The 22192-nt window shown below is 45.0% G+C and overlaps 1 long non-coding RNA gene across 1 annotated transcript; it reads right to left on the minus strand.

Moving 5' to 3' along the window:
* Nucleotides 1–6477: 6477 nt before the first annotated feature.
* On the minus strand, nt 6478–7762 carry LOC132536716 (uncharacterized). The gene is made up of 3 exons (XR_009548204.1): nt 7692–7762; nt 7182–7223; nt 6478–6512 (listed from the first exon to the last, which is right to left on the minus strand). It is a non-coding gene; the product is annotated as an uncharacterized LOC132536716 (long non-coding RNA).
* Nucleotides 7763–22192: the final 14430 nt, after the last annotated feature.

A 22192-nucleotide genomic window follows, 5' to 3' on the forward strand; every position in this document is an offset into this window, starting at 1 on the left:
CCTACTTCCAGCACTGAGGAAGCTAGGTGCCACCCTGTGGAGGCCTGGGGAACAGGCAAGACACACATAGTAGCTCCAGTGGAGCTGTTAGCTGCCTGCAGACACAAGTGACCTCAGCTGATGCAGAGCTGCCCTGAGGAGCCCACCAAGGGCTGATCTGACCCCGAGCAAAGAGAGGGGTCATCTAAGGCACAGAGTCAGGAAGTGATATTTATTATAGCAATAAGTAAGAAAGTACAGTAAAAGACTATATAACTACATATATACCATGAAAAGAATAATAAGAGAGAAATTTCTGTGAAAAGACCAGGATGTAAGGGATCAAGGAAAATGACTCAAATGAAATGAGCTGGATATGGAATGTTGCCATTTTCCATTGTGACCCCACTAGACAAAAAGTTTAAAAGAAGTGTCTTAGTCAGATGGCTTCATGTCTTCCACCAGGAGTTTTACACATAGATGGCAGGACTGAGGAATAATTCAAAATTCTGCAAACTATTAGAATATAATTGTTCTCAATTGTATATCATACTAATAGGAAAAAGAAAGGGTCAGTTCTCAGAAGGGGAAAGCTGGCTGTAGGCATTCCAGCAGACACCCAGGTGGCGTCACTGATTGCAGACCTGCCAGGGGAGCCCCCAGCAAGGTGCTGAGAGGAGCCCTGAGCTCCTTAGCAGCTGAGCAGGGTGTAGATAGACAGGGTGCTGCCTGGACCCCTCTCAGAGAGGTCTGAGATGGTCCATCACTGAGACTTTCTGTAGGTGTCACTCTCCCAGCTTGGAATTAGGAGGCTTATTGTCATGCCTGAAATGAAAAACAGAGAGCTGTCTTAGTTAAGTCACATTCTCAGATAGTAGCTTCCTCTTGATTCCTGAAGAAATGTATTAGCCCAGGAGAAAATTTCTCCAAGGAGATAAATGCATCAAGGGGCTGAGTAATGCCGACCTGGTGAGCACACATGCCACAGTGAGCAAGGACCTGGGTTCTTGCCCCTGTGTTCACATGCAGAAAAGGAAAGCTTCAGGAGCTGGAAAGCAGAGCTGTAGGTAGCTCTCTTTCTCTGTCTCTCCCTCCCATTTTAATTACTGTCTCTAGCCATTAGGTAAATTTAATTATTATCAAAAGCATTAAATATATTAAAACCTAGTCAGCACATAGTAGAAACCTTTCCTCTCAAATCAATACAGCAAATGTCTGCAGCCCCCACCCAGACTGTGCTGCCAGAAGAATGAAGTCTTGTCCTTGTTGGGATGTGATTCTCTTGACTTGTTTCAATCAAGCAGAACACTGTGCGTCTCATACAGACTGGTTGCTAGATTAATCTCACATGGCCTAGGCTCACCCAGACTCATGGTGTAGATGAGCGGTGTCCAGGAGCCTGGTCACCTTTGTACCACTGGCATCAGTCAGGAAGAAGGCACCTACCTCTAACAGGAACAGGGGACCAGGATGGAGGGCCTCACTCCTCCCTCTCCTCTTCGTTAATCTCTGTATGGTTGTGGGTGCACAGCACGGCCATGAGGCAGGAGAACTGAGTGCGGGTGGCCTCCTCCTTCTGGTGGACCAGATGGACACAGTCCCTGATATCCTCCACTGCCAGGTTCACAGGGATGATGGGGTTGCCCAGGGCATAGTTGTAGAGTGACACCTTGTGGGTGGCCCTGTCCCCATAGCCCATCAGAGAGTCAACCCTGAGCTCAGAGGCGGTGAGGTCCAGCAGAGGCAGCCATGAGAGGGCCCCGTGCAGACGGTTGGACACGGAGCTCTGCCACATCATGGAGGGCGGTGACAGTGTCACTGCTCTGGCCCACAGCCACCAAGATGCCCTTCTGGTGGCCTCTGCCAACAGAGCTGCCAGGGTCCAGGTAGAATCACCTCCAGCACAGATACCTGTGAACATAGCAATGGGTTTAGCAATGGACAAAGGAGGCAACCCAGAGAGCAGAGCAGAGGCAGTGAGAAGATGAAGGACTCAGAGAACCAAGGGGCCGAGGGTCCACTACCTCACTGACACCATTGCAGATGGACTGATGGGGAGAGCAAACACAGTCTAAAATCTTGGAGATGATTCCTGCATATCAGCCAGAAAATGTTTAATGAGGACTTGAGACAGGAGACCAGGAGTCCCTAATTTTTACTGAATTTGCAGGTGTGGAACTGGAGTTGGCTTTTTAATTGAGAACTTAAGAGGTTTCTGTAAAGTTGACACTGGAAGTTATCATGCTGGGTCATTGTTAATTCTGGTGTATATTCTGGTCCCATTTCCGCAGGGAGTTTGGTTTTCAGTGTCCTGAGCTTGTTTTCAGGAGGGGATAGATGGCCAGAGAGGTGGCACTTGCAGCAAAGGGTGCAGTTCCCCTCTCCCCTGCTGCCCTGACCTGGGGACCTAGGCTTGAGGAGGAGCTGACCTGGGGTGTCCTCTAGTAGCTGCTCCAAAAGGAAGGATTCCTGGCGGCTGGAAGCTGAGCTGGAGTCTTCCTGTTCCTGTGACAGGTCCTCAGTCACGGGCAGTGGTGCCATTCCATTTTCATGGTGATAGTCACAGTCTGTGAGGAGAGAAATCCAAGCATAGGTTCAGGCTGAGGTGCCGTGATGAGCCCATCATGACCACATAGTGTGTCCACAGCTTAGCAAGGGAGCTGTGTTTTTCTTGGAGACGTGCATGGTTTCTGGGGGCTACTGGGTTCCTGCCAATCCTGTGTCCCCCCCATGGGATTGGTTTTCAGGGTCATGATCTTGTTTTAGGAAGGAAGATCTGACCTGGTAGGAGGCATTTACAGGAACCCAGGGGGTCCCCTCTCCCCTGATGGTCTCCACATGCCAGGCTGGGGGAGTCATCGGCTGCTAGTGGAAGCTCCTCAGTGGCCGGCATTTGGCCCACTTCATCCTCCTGCAGATGTTTGCCATCCAGATGGAGAGAAACCTCAGTCTAGTTCCAGGCTGACCATGAAGAGACTCACCTCATGTAGAATATGACACACGGGCCTTCTCCTGGACCTTTTGTGCTAAGAAGGCTGTGTCTCTGTGTCTCTGTGTCCCTGAATCTGTCAGGAGACCCTCCCTGCCCTCCCATGTGCCCAATAAAAGAGTTGATAAAATAAAGAGGAAGATGCTCTTATACATTCCTGTGCCTGGAATGCCATGAATTCCTCATGAGGAAGAGCTCTACAGAGCAGCCCAATCTGCCACAGAGAAAGAAGTAGAGAAGCAAGGACTGTCCCTAGAGCCTGTTACAGAGCAGTGAGTTGGTCAGTGTCTATTGAATGCACGGAGGCCTGTTGCCTGTGCTTTTCCCTGTCAGAAGGTATTGAAGCGAAGCCGGAAACCATTTACTTTGAGTCTTTGCAGTTAATGTCTCACTCCAATCAGCCTCTTCTCAGATTATCCTGACACTCACCTGCAGGTGACTCTGTGGTTTCTTCCATTCTGAAACTCACAGGTCCCTGATCATCTTCCTCAGAGTCCTGGGAGAGAAAGAATTCAGGGTTACAATCAACCTAGGGAGTGAGCTCTGGAAGAACACATTTCCCAGCAACTCTGTTTATCCAGAGAGAGAGAGAGAGCTCTGTGTCCAGCACCAAAGCTACTTGAACCCTGGGGGTGACTGTGGTTTATAGTCGACACTAGAGTTTAGTGATTCCTTGGGTTTTCAGTGCATGTTCAGAAGTGTGTTGACAAGGATATGTGGGTTTCTTCCTTCTTGCTCTCTAGTCTCAGGATATACACACAGGTAACTCCCAGTTGAGTGAATAATTTGTAATTTGAAGTGCCAACTATCTTGGGAGTCGGGCATTAGTGCCGCAGGTTAAGCACACTTGGCACTAATCACAAGGACTGGTGTAAGGATCCCGACTCGATTCTCGGGCTCCCACCTGTAGAGGAGCCACTTCACAAGCAGTGAAGCAGGTCTGCAGGTGTCTATCTTTCTTTCCCCCTCTCTGTCTTCCCCTCCTCTCTCCATTTCTCTCTGTCCTATCCAATTACGATGACAACAACAATCATAACTAAAGACATATAACAAGAGCAACAAATGGAATAAATAAATATTAAAAAAATTTAAACTTTAAAAAATATGTCAGCTATCTAATCAAATTATTGGAAAGAAAAAACCCACAATTCCCCCAACGTGATGAGAAGCATTGCCTGGTATATGAAGAAGCAGGAAAGTGTCATCAATGCTGCAGAGTGAAGGCCAACCCTGACATGATGCAGATGCTCAAATTATGCAAAAGAAAAAAGAAAAAAACCACAAACTTCTACTCCACCTATTGACATGATATAAACAGAAATATGTTCATGATGGATAAAAATTAGCGAAGAAATTGAAGTAATTTAAAACCAATCATTTAGTAGCTTAAAAAATATCTGAAAGTCACATATATTCAGTCCTTATTTATTTCCACTAGCATTATTACTGGAGCTTTAGGAAGGCACCACTACCAGTAGCCATTTTTTCCTTTCTATTTTATTTGATAGGACAGAGAGAAATTGAGAGAGGAGGGGGACAGAGAGGGAGAAGAGACAGAGAGAGACACCTGCATGACTGCTTCCAGGCTTGTGATGTCTCCCCTCTGGGTCACTGTAGATGAGGACTTGTGTGTTCAACCCGCTGTGTTAACCGCCCAGCTGGAAAGGCTTATTCTTTATTTAATTTAATTTAATTTATTTATTAGAGACATCCAGAAATAGGTATGGGGTAAAAGGGGGGGAGAGAGGGGGGAAAAGAGAGAGAGAGAACTGCAGCTCTGCTTCACCACTCACAAAGCTTTTTCCCTGCATGTGGGGAAGAGGGCTGGTACCCAGGTCCTTACACATTATAATCTGTGTACTCAAACAGGTGCGTGGAAGGCATATTCTCGACACACTAAGTTGCTAGTGGAGACAAGAGTGGAGGAGGAATTGGTTTTATAATAGATCAGTATAAATCATTCCACCATAAAGGCGATAGAGAATTGAACAAAGAGCACACAGTGCCCAAGGAACCTGCATGCATTATCAAAGGGTCTAATATATCTGTAAGCAGATCTCATGAGAACAATACAGAAAACAGGGAAGAAGAACTACCTGAGCTCATAATGACTAAGGATCCTAACTCAGTGAGAGAAGTAAATCGACACATTTGAGACAGATACTCAAACTTTCTATGCTCAAGTTCACATGACTCATTTCTCTATATTCCATAAATGTGTGAAGCCACCTACTAGCTTTCACCTTTTCACTTCACTAAGCGTAATCACGTTCAGTCCCCCTCGCCCAAATTGAAGTGTCAAATTAGCTCAATGTTTGTGAGAACTATGGAGTTGTTATGGGAGACACAGAGCTTTGGAGTGGGGTGAGCATGGAAATCTACCCCTATATTTATGTGAGCTTATTAACTATTATTCAGTCACTAGTGAAAATGTAGGCAAGAGAATGTTTTTGGAGGGCCAGGCAGTGGCATACCTGGTTCAGCACATGTAGTATTAAACACAAGGACCAGCGCAAGGACTCGGGTTCAAGGCACTAACTCCCTAGTTGTAGGTGGATTGCTTCACTAGCAACAAAGAAGGTCTGCGGTTGTCTCTCTCCTCCCCACTCTCAATTTCTGTCTGTCCTATCCAGTAAAATGGAGAAAAAAATACGGATTCCAGGAGCAGTAGAATTTTAGTGCTGGTACTTAGTCCCAGCTATAAACTTGGAGATTAAAAAAAAAATTCTTTGTTCTTCATTATAAATATCTTGGTTACAGCACTGCAATTCCAGAAATCAAATGATACACAAAGAACTATATTGCCACCAGGGCTTGGTGGCTGCATCATGACTCCACTGCTCCTGGCTGCCATCGTCGTCTTCTTTTTTCATTTTATTTCATAGAGAGGAAACAAGGGGGAGAAAGGGGCAGAGGACTAGACAGACACCTGCAGTACTGCTTCACCTCACAGGAAGCTCCCCTGCTGCAAGTAGGACCCAGGGACTTGAACCCAGGTCCTCTTGCATGGTGATATGTGCACTCTGCCAGGTGCACCACTGTCTCCCCCCACACCCTTTCTTGCTTTTTTCCAGTTGAATAAAGAAAACTGGGGTCAATATTTTCTCTTCACTTAAAAGTATCACCTTGTCCAGGGGTAAATAATCTACTGGAAACGACACAGAACACTCTGTATATGCAAAAAATCCATGCGAATAGAAAAGCTGTCTCTTGAAAACAGTTCAGTACAAGAGACATCAAGGATTGACACAAGAAGCCTTCTGGAAAAAAATCGTGACATTTCAGGTGCCATGTTCTCTCCATGTTTAAGTCAAATTAATTATTGTTGCATATAGTCCCAGCTTCCTTTTCTGTGTCTGCAGGAAATACACTTTCCTGTCTGGTACATTCTGGATTCTTCCCTCATCTCTAGACCTATTTCTGTCCAAGGCAGGAGCTTGGAATGTACATGTACGTTCTAGTCTTAGAAACACTTACACTGATGTCGTCCTTCGCATATTCCAAGATGGCGTCCACATAGTCCATGTTCTCACTGTAAATGTTGCTAATCAAGTCCACAGTGACCCAAAACAGAATAATAGCGTTAGCTTGTTTTCTAATCAACTTATGTTTTGGCTGATTACTTCAGTATTTTCCGCTACTTTTTCAAGATATCAACTTTTTAAAGATATATGCAAGATCTAATGAGAGAAACAGTATGCAAATGTATTTTTGGAGAATGGACAGATACCAGAAAAAGAAAAAAAAGCTATGTTGTCAGGTCACTAAGACCAGGGCTGCAGATCCCGTCCTCACAGCTTTCCTGCCTGGAGTCCAGGCCAGAACCTTACTGGCCTGTAGAGCTGGCAGATGCATTTGCTTTGACAACCACCCTACAGACAAACATGCCCTTAAGACACGGCAGGTTAATACATGGTCCAGGGTGATGTTACCTCCCATAACAGCATGGAGAGAAGGGGGACAAGAGGGAGAAGCACTGACTGCTAGGACTCTGCATTCTGAGAACTTGAAGATTTGAAGTACCATGGCCTGTGAGATGGCACAATGGATAAAGTATTGTACTCTCAAGCATGAGGTCCTTAGTTCAATCCCCAGAAGCACATGTACCAGACTGATACCTGGTTCTTTCTCTCTCTCTCTCCTCCTTTCTCATTGATAAAATAAACAGAATATTCTTAAGATATGATTTGAAATATGTGAACTAATGACATACCTACAAAGCTCCTTATACCATTGCTCCATCCTCTCAGCTGATCTGAAATCCAAGAGGAGAAAGAAAGTTAGAATGCATAAAATTCACACAATCATATTGTGATTGCCAGCCAGTGTAAACATCGACATGGTGGTTATTGGTGGGACTGTGTGAGTCTGGAGGCCTGTCCTGCTACTGGGTGGTGAGGGCCCTGCTCTTTTACAGACAGCTTGCTGGGTTGGAAAGAAAAAATTCTAGAAGGAGGATAAATTGTGTTGGGGGTTGGGCAGTTATACTGGTGGTTAACTGTACATGTTACCATGCACAAGGATGTGGGTTCAAGCCCCTGGTCCCCACCTTCATAGGGCATAGCAGTTGTATGTGTTTGCCTGAATATGATCCATTGGGGACAGCTGACAGCACACAGATGTTTTTGAGGGGGTCAGCGCACGTTTGGCTAATAGACCCCCAGATGTAGCTGTGCTCCCCCTTGAGAGTCATGAGGAGAGAGATGCCGGGCTGCAGTCTTACTTAAAAGAGACAACGAAGCTGCGGTCAGCCCAGCCCAAGACCAGCGATGGGCGGATTCTTGAGACTTTCTTGGGTTTCTTCATGTTGGGTGCCACCCAAATGTCCATCAGGGGCACCCAGTACTTGATTCTGAAGTGACCCTTGAACCTGGAGAGGGAACAGAGCACAGTACAGTTAGCCTGCATCTCCAGCATTCTGGGAGCAGCTGGGTTTCTCCTTGCCCTCTGAGCTGAGCCTTGAGAGCACAGCAGAGGGAGGGCTGGGGCCTGAATGCTTTGTGCTGACTGGAGCCCAGCCCAGGATGTCCCTGAACACTCCTTACCAGTGGGAGAAAAACAGCCATTTTCCTGAACATTATAGAACAATTAGATATCCCCCATATATTTATGAGCTCTCTAAGAGAACCTTGCACTCATTTAGCATCTTTCCATGTAGTGTCTTCTTTGTTAATCATAATGATCCATGATCATATTTCCCTTATTAATTGTATGAAAATTGTAATTAACTTATTAGGTAATTATTGTCACCCTGAAAGTGCTTGAGGATACTAATGAAATAAGTCATGCATTATAAGTTCAGTTAAATATATTTTCTATGAGACTGAAAGAGTTAAGATGTATTTTCCATGTCACTTTATTTCAATTGCCACTGGGGTTATCACAGTGGCTGCCTGATGAATCCACTGTTGTTACTGATCATTCCCCTGTTGCTGTGTGTTTGTTTTTGAGAGGACCGAGAGAAATTGAGAGGGTGGGAGACCCAGTTGAAGAGAGGAATGAATCTGCAGCCCTGCTAACTGCTTATGAAGCTTCCCCTGCAGATGAGGAGTGGGGATTGAACCTAGAACCTTGGGCATGGTAATAAGTATGCACACTGAACCAGGTGTGCCACCAGCCAGCCACCCAGTCTCAGTTTCTAAGGGCTTTGCATACCTTTCCATAAGTTAGAGGGAAAATATTTACCTCAAAGAAAGCGTGCACATGTTTACAATGAGTCAATAAGTGCAGCAAGCAAGTAGAACAAAAAATGAAGACACCATAAAGTATTGAATCAAATAGTTTATACTTAGACCTAGATATCTCTTCACCCACTTCCTATTTCACTTCCTTGATCACACTAAGGCTAAACTTGTCAGACAAAGTAAGGACAACAAAAGCTGAATAAGGGCAAGAGACCAGCAGACTTCAATGATGGCTCTCTTGGTCACCACCAGGCCACCCCATCATCTGGGGCCCAAGTCAGGGAATCCTGGGATTCCCACATAGACACGGTGGGCCTAGACCTCTGACAGAGACCTTTCTGCACTGTCACTGGTCATCTCCATCAGGAGCAACACTATAAACCTCTTGTGGGCCTCTACAGGACCTTGCCCTCAATGTGGAACATCAATGGTAGGGACTGCCCCACCCTCTGAAGGGAGGTTGACTCAACATACTCTGCCACTGGAGGAAGACTGGTCCTGAAATGAGTGCAGCCTAGAAACGTAAAGGAATCATGTGAGATAAGCCAAAAGGGGAAGGATGAGTAGAGATGATCTCACTTGTAGGCAGAACATAAGGTTCAACAACAGAAAGGAGAAACACGTAACAGAACGTGGACTGGTTTGGTGTATTGAGCGAAAGGAAAGGACTCTAGGGAGGGAGGGCAGGGAGAGGGCTAGGTTGGGGGTGGGGGACAGGGGGTGATTGTGGAGTCCTGGAGCATGATGGGAAAGGACCTAAGTCAGTGAAGAGAGTGTTTTGTAGATACCTATCAAGGTGCAATGTAAAGATTACCTTTGTGTCAAGAACTGTACTAAACCATAAACCTACAATACTATTAGTTTAAAAGATAAAAAGTCAAGTTATTTCAAACTTGCTTTCTTAGTGTTTTATTCATAATGTTTCACTTAAAGTCTGGCCAAACGTAAAAAGCTGCCTGAATGCTGTGCCCATCATAAAGCCAGGCAGAGGCTCATGTACCATGAAAAGGACCTTGTGCACAAGCAAAGGGAACTGGATAGTGGGAGCTGTCACTGGGTGTCTCTCCTCTCTGTTCCCTTCCCCATATCCTTCTCTTGTCTCTCAGGTACTTTCAAAAGAAATTTGAAGAGGACTTTGCTCAACAGTGTTGTCCACTGACTGAATTCATTGCCTGTGTCACACAAAATAAATTCAGTTAATGAATTACTCATTTCCTCATTCCCAGGTCCCCGTCACCATGTGCAGGCTGTGAATGGAAACACTTTGCAGAAATTCAGTGTTAGTGTCTGTGAGTCCCGGGAAGCATGTCTGACTGTGGCTTGTCCTGTCTCCCTTGTGCCCAGTTGGAAGAGCAGGCCAGTGGTGGGTCCTCCAGGCTGGGTCCCTGCTGGCCTCTGACTCTGCATCTCTCCTTCACCTTCTCCACGCTGGCTGCCCCTCCTCAGAACTCAGGGCCCTGCCCAGTCTCCCTGCTTCCCCTCTGCTCCCTGTCCTGTGCTGGACAGAAAACTTGTAGAAAAGCCACCTCTTCTGTCCTCAGGGCAGCAGAGAAGCAGCAGCTGTGGGGTAAGGAGCAGGGGGAGCAGGTATGCACTTAGTGTTGGAGATGAGCAGCACCTTGGAATATAAGATCATTTGTCATTTCTGCCACTTCTGCCCCTTCTGGAATTTGGCAGGGCCGAAAAGCAGGATGCAACCACGAGGCATCACTGGGATGTTCTCCTCTTGAGGGCCACTCTCTTCCACCGAAGTCCTGCAACGCAGCAGACCCACAGGGCAGCATGTCAGTGGGCATTCCGGACATAGTGGCTCATGCTGATGCCAGCACTCACAGCATTACAGAGGAATCTCAGTCCCCCAGAAGGACTCAGCATCCCCACTCAGGAGTCCTGAGCTACACAGAGCTCCTATGAGAGTTGAGGTCACTCAGGGCCAGTGGAGATGGAGGGCAGCTTGAAGGACAGGACATAGGGACTGTCACATTAGTGTCAGGGGACAAGGAAACAGCCGAGTCACTGGACCTGGGAGAAAGGAGACACTAAGAGGGAGTGAGTGGGAGTGAGGATTGGGGTCCTGGTGCTTGGTGCTGGGGAAGGAGCTGAGTGAGGGGTGAAAGTGTTCTGCAGATCCCTCTCATGGGGAGATGAGAAATCTTACCTGTGTCAACAATCCGCACTGTAGTGAATTAACACTGGCCCCCAATATAAGAATAAAAAATAAAAGGAGAGAGGATGAGAAATGTTTAAAAGACCCAGCTCAGGGCCAAGGCCTAAAGGCAGCACAGTGTCTAGAGTGTTGTGGGAAAATCATCAACCGCAAGTATCATCTGCAGTTTTTGCCTCTGTGACTCTGCTTCTCTCTCTACCCATTCCTCTCCCCCTTTTCTTTCCTCTTTGCTTCTTTTCTCTTCTCTTCTCTGTCTCTCTTCCTATGTCATAAAAATAATTTTAAACAGATATACGTGGGACCTATAGAGGTCAGATTGCATGGACTCCAAGAGTGTGAAGAGGTCATTCCATTGTGGTCTCACATTAACATATACACTTAGATAACAGGATTATTGAAAACTGACTCTAATCTTTAAGTCAGTCTTCACTTTGGGGTTGAGGGGGGCAGGAATCCCACAACCAGCAAATAATAAATCAAACATCCAAATGTTTCTCAACTCAAGGAAGTACAAAGCTATTTGTGGCTGTGCCCCGAGTAAGCCCACAGGACTCTGATCCTAGCATGTCAAGTCTGCTCTCTGGCATCAGCAGGAGGGAATCTCATGAGCACAAGTAACTGTTCATGAGACCAGGGCTGAAGCTGAGGATTCTGTCAGTGGGCATCACACAGAGCACGTCCTGGGACTGCCCTCCTCCTGCTCTGCTGGTCACACAGGGCATGTGAACAGACTCTACCTGAAGCAGGACAGACAGCCCAGACACCCTGAAAGCTGTGAAGACTTTCTGGTAGACTCAGACATCCTCTATTCTTCACTCATTGATGCTAAAGAGAGAGCTGGACACAGAACTTCTTGCACTGTCAGCTCAGTCTTCAAGACTGAAGATTCCCCTGTAGCCAAGGCCCCTGGGCAGTGATGTCATCAGTCAAAGGTTAGTGTCATAACTGACCAGCTGACAGCATGATTGACTCCCTGAAGCATGTTACACCACCACTCTTCATTATTAAAATAGTTTTCTTTTGAGATGACTGTAGACTTTCAGGCTTTTACTAGAAATAATAGAAATGTCACAAGCCTTGTCCCATTTCACACAGTAGTTATATCATTATATAATTCTAAACAGTAAATATCACAGCAAGATATTCACATGGGTGCTGTCAGAGACACACTATTTCCAGGAGCATAAGTAGTTGTGTAGTTGGATAGGGGCCCCGAATATTGAAAGCAGCTGTTGATGTGAAGCCAGTTGTTCCTTGTGGATATTTCCAGCTGTGCCCACCTTGTGATAACTCTGAAAAGGTGAGACGAGATGGTATTGGGGTCGCAGACTCTCCCCTTGCTTGGAAGGGTGTTGGCCTAAGCTTAAGCTTCCTAATAAAGGCTCTTACTATTGCATGTGATTCTGGTCTTCTTTGTGTAAGATCAGGACTCGAACTTCTGGGTATAACATTAGAGTGTGTGTGTGTGTGTGTGTGTGTGTGTGTGTGTGTGTGTACACAAAGGAAATGTTATCTCCATAAACCCATTTTTAAAATAAACAATCCAATAGCAAATGAGTTGTAGATACTCTTCTTTTTTTCTTTTTTAGTTTTATTTATTTTTTTTGAAATATCTTTAATGGTGAATTAATGTTTTACATTGGATAGTAAATATAATAGTTTGTACATGCATAACATTTCCCACTATTCCATATAACAATGCAACCCCCACTAGGTCCTCTGTTACCCTTTTTTAAACCTGTATTCTCCCTTCCACCCACCCCAGTCTTTTACTTTGGTGCAATACACCAATTCCAGTTCAGGTTCAAGTTGTACATATTCTATGATGTCCTTCAACTCTAGTATAAAGATACACATCCGAGTTACCACTAGAGGACTTGATGTAGCCTAGAATAGATAGATGCCTTAGCTTTTTGCTATATTTTTCTGTTTTTTATTATTAGGTCTTTCATTTTCTTTTTAATTTGCTATTAATTTTGTTACAAGATTGTGATCACAGTGCACAGTTCCGCACCACCAGAGTACTGTATCCCCTCTCTCCCAAAGACAACCACCAGAGTTCTCACAAGTCTCACAGTTTGCTTGCTTCTGTTTTGTTTGAATTTTTTTTGACAAGTTTGTAAATCAAATCTCCAGATTCCACATATGAGTGAAACCATCTGGTGGTTGTGTTTCATATCTTCACTTATTTTGGTAAGTTATGATCACTTCAGTTCCATCCATTTTGTCCTTTTTGATTGCAGAGTAGTATTTCATGGAACATCTATCCCATGACTCCTTATTCAGTCAAGTCATCTGCCGGGATAGCCTGAGGGTACTTCTTCCTGAGCTAGTGCTCTCTGGGTTGGAGAGAACTCAACTGGAGCTGATCTAGGCTGCTGTGTGGGAGAGGGATCAGGAACGCGTGCTGCACCAACTTCCGCAGGAGATACACTCTGGAACTCTCGGAGCCGGAAAGCAATTTCCAAGTGTCTTTAATCAGAAGAGCAGCTGTTTTTATACTCTCCAAGTAGGGTGGAAACAGGATGTGATATAGAGAGGGTGGAGAGAAAAGTGACTGGTGAAAATCAGAGTGTGACAAGGAGGGGGCGGAACAGGCGAGAATCCTATAACTGAACCACCAATGCCCTGGAGTGCTTTATGTAAAAGTGATTTATGTAAATAGACCAAACCTTTGGATCAGTAAATCCCTATATAGGCATATGGATAAGAAGAAGCCAGGGGGAGATGGCAACTACCCAACATCTCCCCCTTTATTTTTAACTTTTTGCCATAGTATCAGGAGTGTGGGGCACTTTGTGAGTCAGGGAGACTGATAAGAGGCACACCTTTTTTGGGGTTCTACTGTCCCTCCTTGCTCAACCTCTCCGTGGAGAGAGAGACTAACAGGATTGACACACCCCTCAGGCTCAAGCCCTTCCAAGCTCAACCATATCCTCACAATTCCCCAACATCTTCCTCTTACTTAATGGCCATATATAACTGGGTCAATGTCTGTAAAATGCTTCATCTCTGTCAGGGGAATAGCAGTGTAGGGGTGAACGGAAACCTGTTGGGAAGAAAGCAGAATGATAGTGTGTAAGTGTCTTCAAAAATAACTAGCACAAGACAGGGAGGGATAAGTAAGAGTAGCAAGAGATAGAGTGAGCCTGATGGGTGGAGGAGTGGGGACCTGATAAGCCGAGGGGCTAGAGGGGTGATGTGGCATTGCAAAATCCCGAGTCAGCTGGCGGTAAGTTCTATGAACTGCTACAGTCATTCTTCAAGAAGTCCAGCAGTATAAAAGGAGTGTCCAGCAAGTTCTATAGAAGCATCAGTCCAATGTCAACGGCCAGGAAATAAATGCCACACGTCTATCTTGATGGAGGAGGACGGCCACCGGAACTTTTCTTCTCTGTAGAGAGTGACCTGGAACCGCCAAAACATGATGGGCGAAACAGAAGCAGGAAGAGCAGACACCGATGGTTGAGAGAAAGGCAGTAGGAAAGTCTTGTCCTTCGGAGTCTGTGAATCAGGTTCTCCAAATCGTGTCAGGTCACATCATGGGTTTCTGGGGATGGCTGTAATTGTGGGTGATGTCAGAGGTCAGGGGTCCAAGATGGATTTCTGGGGATTCTATATGAGCAGATGCTTCTTTATGCGAAGGCTTGTCATAGCTGTAGTCAATTACTTATGAAAAAACTTTGTAACAAATTAGAAGTTTACTACAATTGATAACTCAATGATTATAACTGGTTTAGGTATCTTTATAATTTTGTGTAAAGGTCATCTTACGTGACCTCATGTAGCAGTCTTTATATAACAAAGTTTTCATACCGAATTTAAGTTACATATATTGATTCTTAACTATTTTTACATTGGGTTTTTAAGCAAACTCAGGTTACTAGAGTTAACACATTTTAGTGACATTTTTTTTTTTTGGTACATTTACAATATCAGATTGATGCCAAATTTGTTGTGGATTAATTTCCACAAGATAGCTTACAGGACATTTTTGGGGGCCCTCCAAAAATGTCCTGTATAGAGAATTTGTATTTTAACTTAGGAGATGATGAATTGTCACATTGAATATTTAGAGTTTTACCTTAAACACTCAGTTACTTAAATGAATTGATTTTACCTCTTCTCGTAAAAATGTAACTTCGAAGTTACGATTTAACTGTCAAGTTAATGTTTACCAAACTTGAAACACGCATATTAAACATATAGTTTATAACACACAGGAGGAGAAAAACTTGTAAATAAGACATATCATTTCAAATGTGAATTTAGAACTACTGTCATAGTTGAACCATCTTTACTCACACAGTTTAAGACTAAACATTTCATATTGATATCAAGACTTAAAAAAGAAATCAAAAGGGGGAATGAACAATTTTTGGACTGTTTCTGGACGTCTCCAGAAACCATGGCTGCGTCCAGCCATTTGATATAAAGTCAGTTAACTTTCAGAGTACTCTGAGCACAATGGGTCATACAAAAATTTTGGTCACTCAACTCACTCAATTTTTTTTTTTCACTCACTCACAAAACACAACTGGCCAGTCATAGCATAAGACATTCATTCGGGGGGGGGGAAGAGTTCTGTGAGTCAGATAGTTTTTTTTTTTTTTTTTGATTCTGCCATGCTGTATTATGGATCCTGGGGTGCATCCTGTAGCCAGTCCTCTTGCAGCCAGTCTTCTTGCAGTGTTTCATATCAGCGCCATCATGTGGGTATTGCCGGACATGGCGGGCAGGAACCCAAACAGGCTTGGAGTAATTTTGTGGAAAAATATATGCGAAACCCCTCCCCATAGTCAACAGGGGGTCAGGTCCTTTCCAAATTTTATCAAGTGGGTCTTTCCATTTGACTTTAATAGCTGGGAAGGTGGGTGGTGTTTGCCAATGAAGAATTATAGGAGGTTGGTCGGAGTTTTTGTAAATATTAAAGAGATTTAATGTAGTTAAGGCTTTTGCCAGCTGGATATTAGGGGGGTACATTTCCCCTTTTTCTTTATTTAATTGAGCCTTAAGAGTTTGATGGGCCCTCTCAACAATGCCTTGTCCCTGTGGATTATACGGAATGCCTGTAGTATGAGTAATGTTCCAGAGGGAACAAAAATCTTTAAATTGTTTGCTGGTAAAAGCAGGTCCATTATCCGTTTTAAGTTTAAGAGGTAAGCCCATTACAGCAAAACAGGAGAGCATATGGCTTATAAGCTTTTTTGAGTTTTCTCCAGTCTGAGCTGTAGCCCACATAAACTTAGAGAAGGTATCAATTGAGACGAACACATATTTTTGTTTGCCAAAGTTAGGTATGTGGGTAACATCAATTTGCCAAAGATCGTTGGCTTTTAAACCTCGAGGATTAACCCCCAGAGTCTGAATAGCAGGTGTTTTGATTAGACCTGCACAGGAGGAACATGTAGCAAGAATACGTTTTAACTGTGGCAGAGGAATATCAGGAAATCGAGCTCGAAGACCTTTAAGATTAACATGGGTTAGGGAATGAAAGTCAGCAGGATTAGAGACAGAGGCTAGGAGAATTCCTGTGGAGGCAAGGCGGTCAGCTGCAGCATTCCCTTCGGACAGGAGACCAGGAAGAGGGCTGTGGGAACGTAGATGCTGAACATACAGTGGATGGGTTTGAGAACAGAGCATAGAGGCAATTTGAATTAAAAGAGGAGAAAGTGGGTTGTCATCAATTCTTACATAAGATCGAGCAAGCCATGGAAGTAAGTTAACAGTATACACACTGTCAGAAAAAAGGTTGAAGGATTCTGGTACAGCTTTTAATGCAAGGAAAACAGCATAAAGTTCTTTGTACTGAGGGGAATTATCAGGAAGTTCAGTAAAGAGAGGTTTGGGGTATTGCTGGTCTGGATAATATATAAGGGCAGCAGCTCCCTTTTTTCCACCATCAGTGAACACTGTAGGAGCAGAGGGGATGGGATCTCGAGAGAAAAGTTTAGGTAGTAGTAGAGGCAACAGAGGTAAAGAAGCTATCAAATTATTAGAGGGAAAATGATTATCTAATTGTCCTGGAAAACCCATTAAACTTATGGCAAAACAAGAATGGTGGCGTATGAGCCATTCTGTATCAGTGAGAGAAAAGGGAAGAATGATTGAATCTGGTTCCCTTCCTAAGACCTGAACCGATCTGTTTCTTCCTTGGCGAACCATAAATGCTAAGGCATCAATCTCGGTAAGGAGTCTTGGAGCTCCACCTACTGGTGTATGAAGCCATTCGAGAACGCCATGTTTCTGCCACAATGCCCCCACTACCGTGGGGGTGGAGTTAAAGATTAGAAGATTTACTGGAGAGGAGGGGGAGAATCGAACGAGGTGCATGTCCTGGAGAGCCTGGTTAACTTTTTCCAGAGCCAAGGATGCTTCGGGGGTTAACATACGCTTTGAGGAGGGCTGTTTGTTTCCTTTTAACAGATCGAACAGTGGTTGCAGGCAGTTCGTAGGCAGATAAAGATACTGCCTAAGCCAATTCAAATTTCCAAGAAAACTTTGTAAAGAAGCAAGAGTGAGATTAGAAGGAAAAGTAACACAAGGTTTTAAAGGACGAATCTGTGTTAGGGAAATCTCTGAGCCTAAGAAAGATATTGGAGGGATTAGCTGTATCTTCTCAGGAGCTACATTAAGTCCACTTCTCTTTAAGGCAGGGATTAGAAAATCACGTAGGGCGGAGAGATCTGTATCTAATTCTCCCCATATTAACATGTCATCCATATAATGAAAAACCTTAAGGCCCTTATGAATATATGGGAAAAGGGCAGATTTAACAACCTCTTGACAAATAGTAGGACTATTAGCCACCCATTTGAATGGTACTATTAGTACCACCCATTCAAATCTATCGGCAGGGCTGGCATTATTAATAGAAGGAACAGAGAAAGCAAAACGTTTACAATCTTGTGGGTGTAAGGGAATAGAGAAAAAACAATCCTGTATATCAATAGCTATGATTGGAATTCCTGTGGGAATTGCAGAAGCAAGAGGCAAACCCCTTTGGGGGGAGCCCCAAACCTGCATGGTTTTATTAACTGCACGAAGATCTTGGAGGAGGCGCCATTTTCCTGAGCGCTTTTTAATTACAAAGACTGGAGTATTCCATGGGCTCCGAGAATGACGAATGTGTCCCAAAGATAACTGCTCTTGGACGAGTTTTTTTTTTAATTTCTAGCTTCTCCCTAGGCAAAGGCCACTGTTCCACCCAGACAGGCTCATTAGAAAGCCAATCTAAGCGGGGAGTTCTGTTACGAACAGTGGCAGTTAGTATTGGGGGTGCTGGTTGGGTCTAGCAGTCTCACAGGAGTGAGTGTGGTGTCCTGCAGAGGTGTCTGAGGATATCACTACATCTAAAGATTCCAGCAAGTCTCTTCCCAATAAATTGGTGCTTATATCAGCTATTAAAGGCTGAAAGCGTCCGGTAGTCCCTTCTGGATCTTCCCACACAAGGGAATCTGGTGTGCGGAATGCCTGAGTCAATCCTCCAACACCATGTAAGCGTGGTCCTGGGAGGAGTTCCCAACTCTGGGGAACCTCTGCTTGTCTTAATATTGTCTTATCTGCTCCCGTGTCAATCAAACATTTAAAAGGAATATTACCAATCTTTACTGTCATAGTTGGGTGACCCCTTTCTAAAACAGGGGTGGTCCATAAAATCTCAGGCTCTGAATTTGAGCTGTTCTCTTGCTCCAGCCGGTTATTTCTATGCTGGAAGTTCCCACATACCACGGGTTCCTCCTTCTGCTCACCCTCTGTTATTGTTACTTGGCGTGGTGGGTATAGCGACGGATTGGGTCCCAAGCTGGGCTTCTGTTTGTGGAAGAAGGGCACAGCACCAAGCGGGCGACCTGCTTCCTTCCCTCTTGGGGGCGGGGCTAAGGGAAGCCCCATACCTAGTTTAAATCCCTGTTTACATTTGGCAGAGGCGTGCCGTTCCTATGGAACCTTGACCAACAATCTCTCCTCCAGTGAAATCCTTTCTGGCATCTGGGACAAGGCATTCGTGGTCTCTGATTCCCTGTCTGGAGGCGGGGTTGCCCTGATTGGAGGTGGGGTCGCCCTGACTGGAGGTGGGGTCGCCCTGACTGGAGGCGGGGTCGCGGTCTATTTTCTGGACATTGGTTACGCCAATGCCCTTGGCGACCACACTGAAAGCAAGCTCCTTTTTGCTTATGTAAGGTAGCTGCATAGGCCTGTAACATAGGTCCTTGAAAAGAGCTTGATCTGAGATCCTATGTAGCTAGAATCCAAGTATCTGGGTGTTCGTTTTTAAGAGTGATACAGGCCTGTCGAAAATGCAGAAGCATTCCATCCCAGACTATGGATCGCAGAAGGAGAAAACGAGCGTCAGGATTATAAATCTTCCTTTCCAAACTCGACTGGACCCTGGCAATGAATTTAGCGAGGGATTCATCAGGTTCTTGTTGCAGGGAGAGAATGGGGGCTGAGGCTGCTCCCATGGGTGGTGTTAATCGCTCCCATGCTTTTAATGCACACAGGCGTACTTGATCAAAATACCCCGCTGGAAACTTGGCTTCCGCCTGTTGAATCCCTGTTTCTAATTGGCCTGTTCCAAACAATGCATCAAAATTACTCTCTGGCTGATTTTGAATATTTTTCCGCGATTGTTGTAAACATTCGTCGCGAAAGAATGCCTCCCATTGCAGGAAGAGGGGGCCTGGGAGCGTAGCACGAGTCACATCTCTCCAATCTTGAGGGGTATTAAGGTTCTGAAGCAGGCCTTGTAAAATGGACCTGGTCCATGGGGCATGAACACCGTCATCTTTGATAGCCTGGCGTAGTTCCTTCAGGTCTGTGGCGGATTATGGATACCAGGCCTGAGGTTTTTGTCTATTGGGGGCAACATTGACCGGAAATGTGTGGACTTCCTCTGATAAGTGTGTAGCGGTAGGAGGAGTCACTGAAGTGGAAGCTTCTGGACAAGTGGCTGAAAAAGTGGTTTTGGAGGCTACAGGAGAATTCGGACATGTGTCTATCAAAACAGGGGTGGGTGAAGAAGCAGCCGTGGAGGCAGCAGGAGGTTCCGGACACGTTTCTGCCAAAATGGGGGTGGCCGAAGAAGTGGCTGTGGAGTCCAAAGGAGAATTCGGACACGTGTCTGCCAAAATAGGGGCCTCAGGGCAATATGCCAAAATAGGGGCCTCAGGGCAAGATGCAGAGGAATTAGGGTGGGTCAAGATCACGACAGGCCTTTGCTTCTTCTTGTTTTTAAGGTGCTGGTTAAGTTCTATGATTACTTCCTTTATCTCTTGGACCTCAGCCTCTAGTTTCTTAAGCCTTTTGAGAGGTTGCCCTATATATCCCTTAAAAGCTGCTATGATGATCAACAGGATATAAGGTGAAGCCCCAAGAAAAATGTCCCAGATACCTAAAAATTGTATACTGGAAAAAGAATGCAGGATTTGGAAAAGATTTTCCATGGTGGAGAGATCTCAGGAAAACAATAAGAAAGAAAAAAATCACAGTGCCTTAACACAATATTGCAGATACCCAAAAGGTGTGTACTTATCTAAGATGTCTTCTTGAAAATCTGCTGCTTATGTGTCCCTGTTCTGGGCGCCAGATGCCGGGATAGCCTGAGGGTACTTCTTCCCGAGCTAGTGCTCTCTGGGTTGGAGAGAACTCAACTGGAGCTGATCTAGGCTGCTGTGTGGGAGAGGGATCAGGAACGCGTGCTGCACCAACTTCCGCAGGAGATACACTCTGGAACTCTCGGAGCCAGAAAGCAATTTCCAAGTGTCTTTAATCAGAAGAGCAGCTGTTTTTATACTCTCCAAGTAGGGTGGAAACAGGATGTGATATAGAGAGGGTGGAGAGAAAAGTGACTGGTGAAAATCAGAGTGTGACAAGGAGGGGGCGGAACAGGCGAGAATCCTATAACTGAACCACCAATGCCCTGGAGTGCTTTATGTAAAAGTGATTTATGTAAATAGACCAAACCTTTGGATCAGTAAATCCCTATATAGGCATATGGATAAGAAGAAGCCAGGGGGAGATGGCAACTACCCAACAGTCATCTCATGATGGGAATCTAGGTGACTTCCACTCTTTTTCATTTTCTTTTTAATAATCATTTTATTATAGTTCACTGGACAGGGACAGAGAAAGTGAGAGTGAATGAGCAGATGGAGAGATAGAGAAGGAGAAGGAGAGACACCTGCTGCACTGCTTCAACTGCTTGTGAAGCTCTTCCTCTTCAGGGGGACCAGTGTCTTGAACCCAGCAGCTTGTAACTAGTGCTCTGAGTCAGGTGCGCCCCACTCTGCTCCACCCCTCCAGCACTTCTTGTCTTAAACAGCTCTGGTAAGATGCACTCCATCTGATCACAGACAAGAAACATACAGATTAACATCAGTGAGTCACTGGTCAGAACAATCAGGGTGCTGAGCCCCAGACAGGTATGTTTGTGTCTGTGTCTGCCTGTGTGGGGAAGAGATGGGGAGAAGCCTGTTCTCACTGCCCTGCTGCATCATCTGAGTGCTTGACCAGGCTGAGGGGTTCCTCAGACTTCTCTTTCTTTCTTACCTTTTCCTTAGTATCTCATAAGCTATTTGAAAGAAAATACAATGTAATGTTTGAACAGTGCTTTCCTCACTGAACTCATGAAATATGAGACCCTTCCAGCACTGCTCATCAGATCATAAAGCCTTCTCTCTCTCTCTCTTTCACACACACACACACACATACACACACAAACATACGTAGGGACCTGGGACTTGAATGCAGCTGCACTGTGGTGGTAACACGTGCACTCTTCCAGCTGAGCCACCAACTGGGGCCTGGTCTTTGCACTGATTCCTCTGTTTGCACAAATCAAGGGCAATTTATGCACTGTGGTGGGTGACTGCCCAGGTGTGAGACACACACAGACAGACACACAGACACACAGCAGGCTGGCAGCAGGCTGGCCTCGTCCCTTGTGTCCTTCACAGTGGAAGCTGCCTCACTCTCAGGCCTGCAGTGAGAGTTCTGTTTCTCCTTCCCTGTACCTTCTATCTCACACTCTCTCAGCCTATTTCTCTCTGTCTCTGTCATAAAAAGATAATGAGTAAAAAACAATGAAAGGAAAGCTGGCCACTGGGAGCATTAAATGTATCACACAGACAGCAACCCCCATAGAAAACCCATGCGGCAAAAATGAAGAAATAAATGCATTTAAAATTTTATAAAATCAGACTTCATATGACAATTAAATGTGTTATATTGAAGAGGTATCAATACAACTAAATATTAGGATGAACTCTGTGTAGGAAATTGTTGCTTCCACCAACTAGGTTGTTGGCCTGTGGATACAAAGGTACTCAAGGAAGTACCACTCTTTCTCTCTCTCTCTCTCTCTCTCTCTCTTTC

Source organism: Erinaceus europaeus, unplaced genomic scaffold (assembly GCF_950295315.1).
Source record: "Erinaceus europaeus unplaced genomic scaffold, mEriEur2.1 scaffold_286, whole genome shotgun sequence".
In the NCBI taxonomy this organism is placed as follows: Eukaryota; Metazoa; Chordata; class Mammalia; order Eulipotyphla; family Erinaceidae; genus Erinaceus; species Erinaceus europaeus.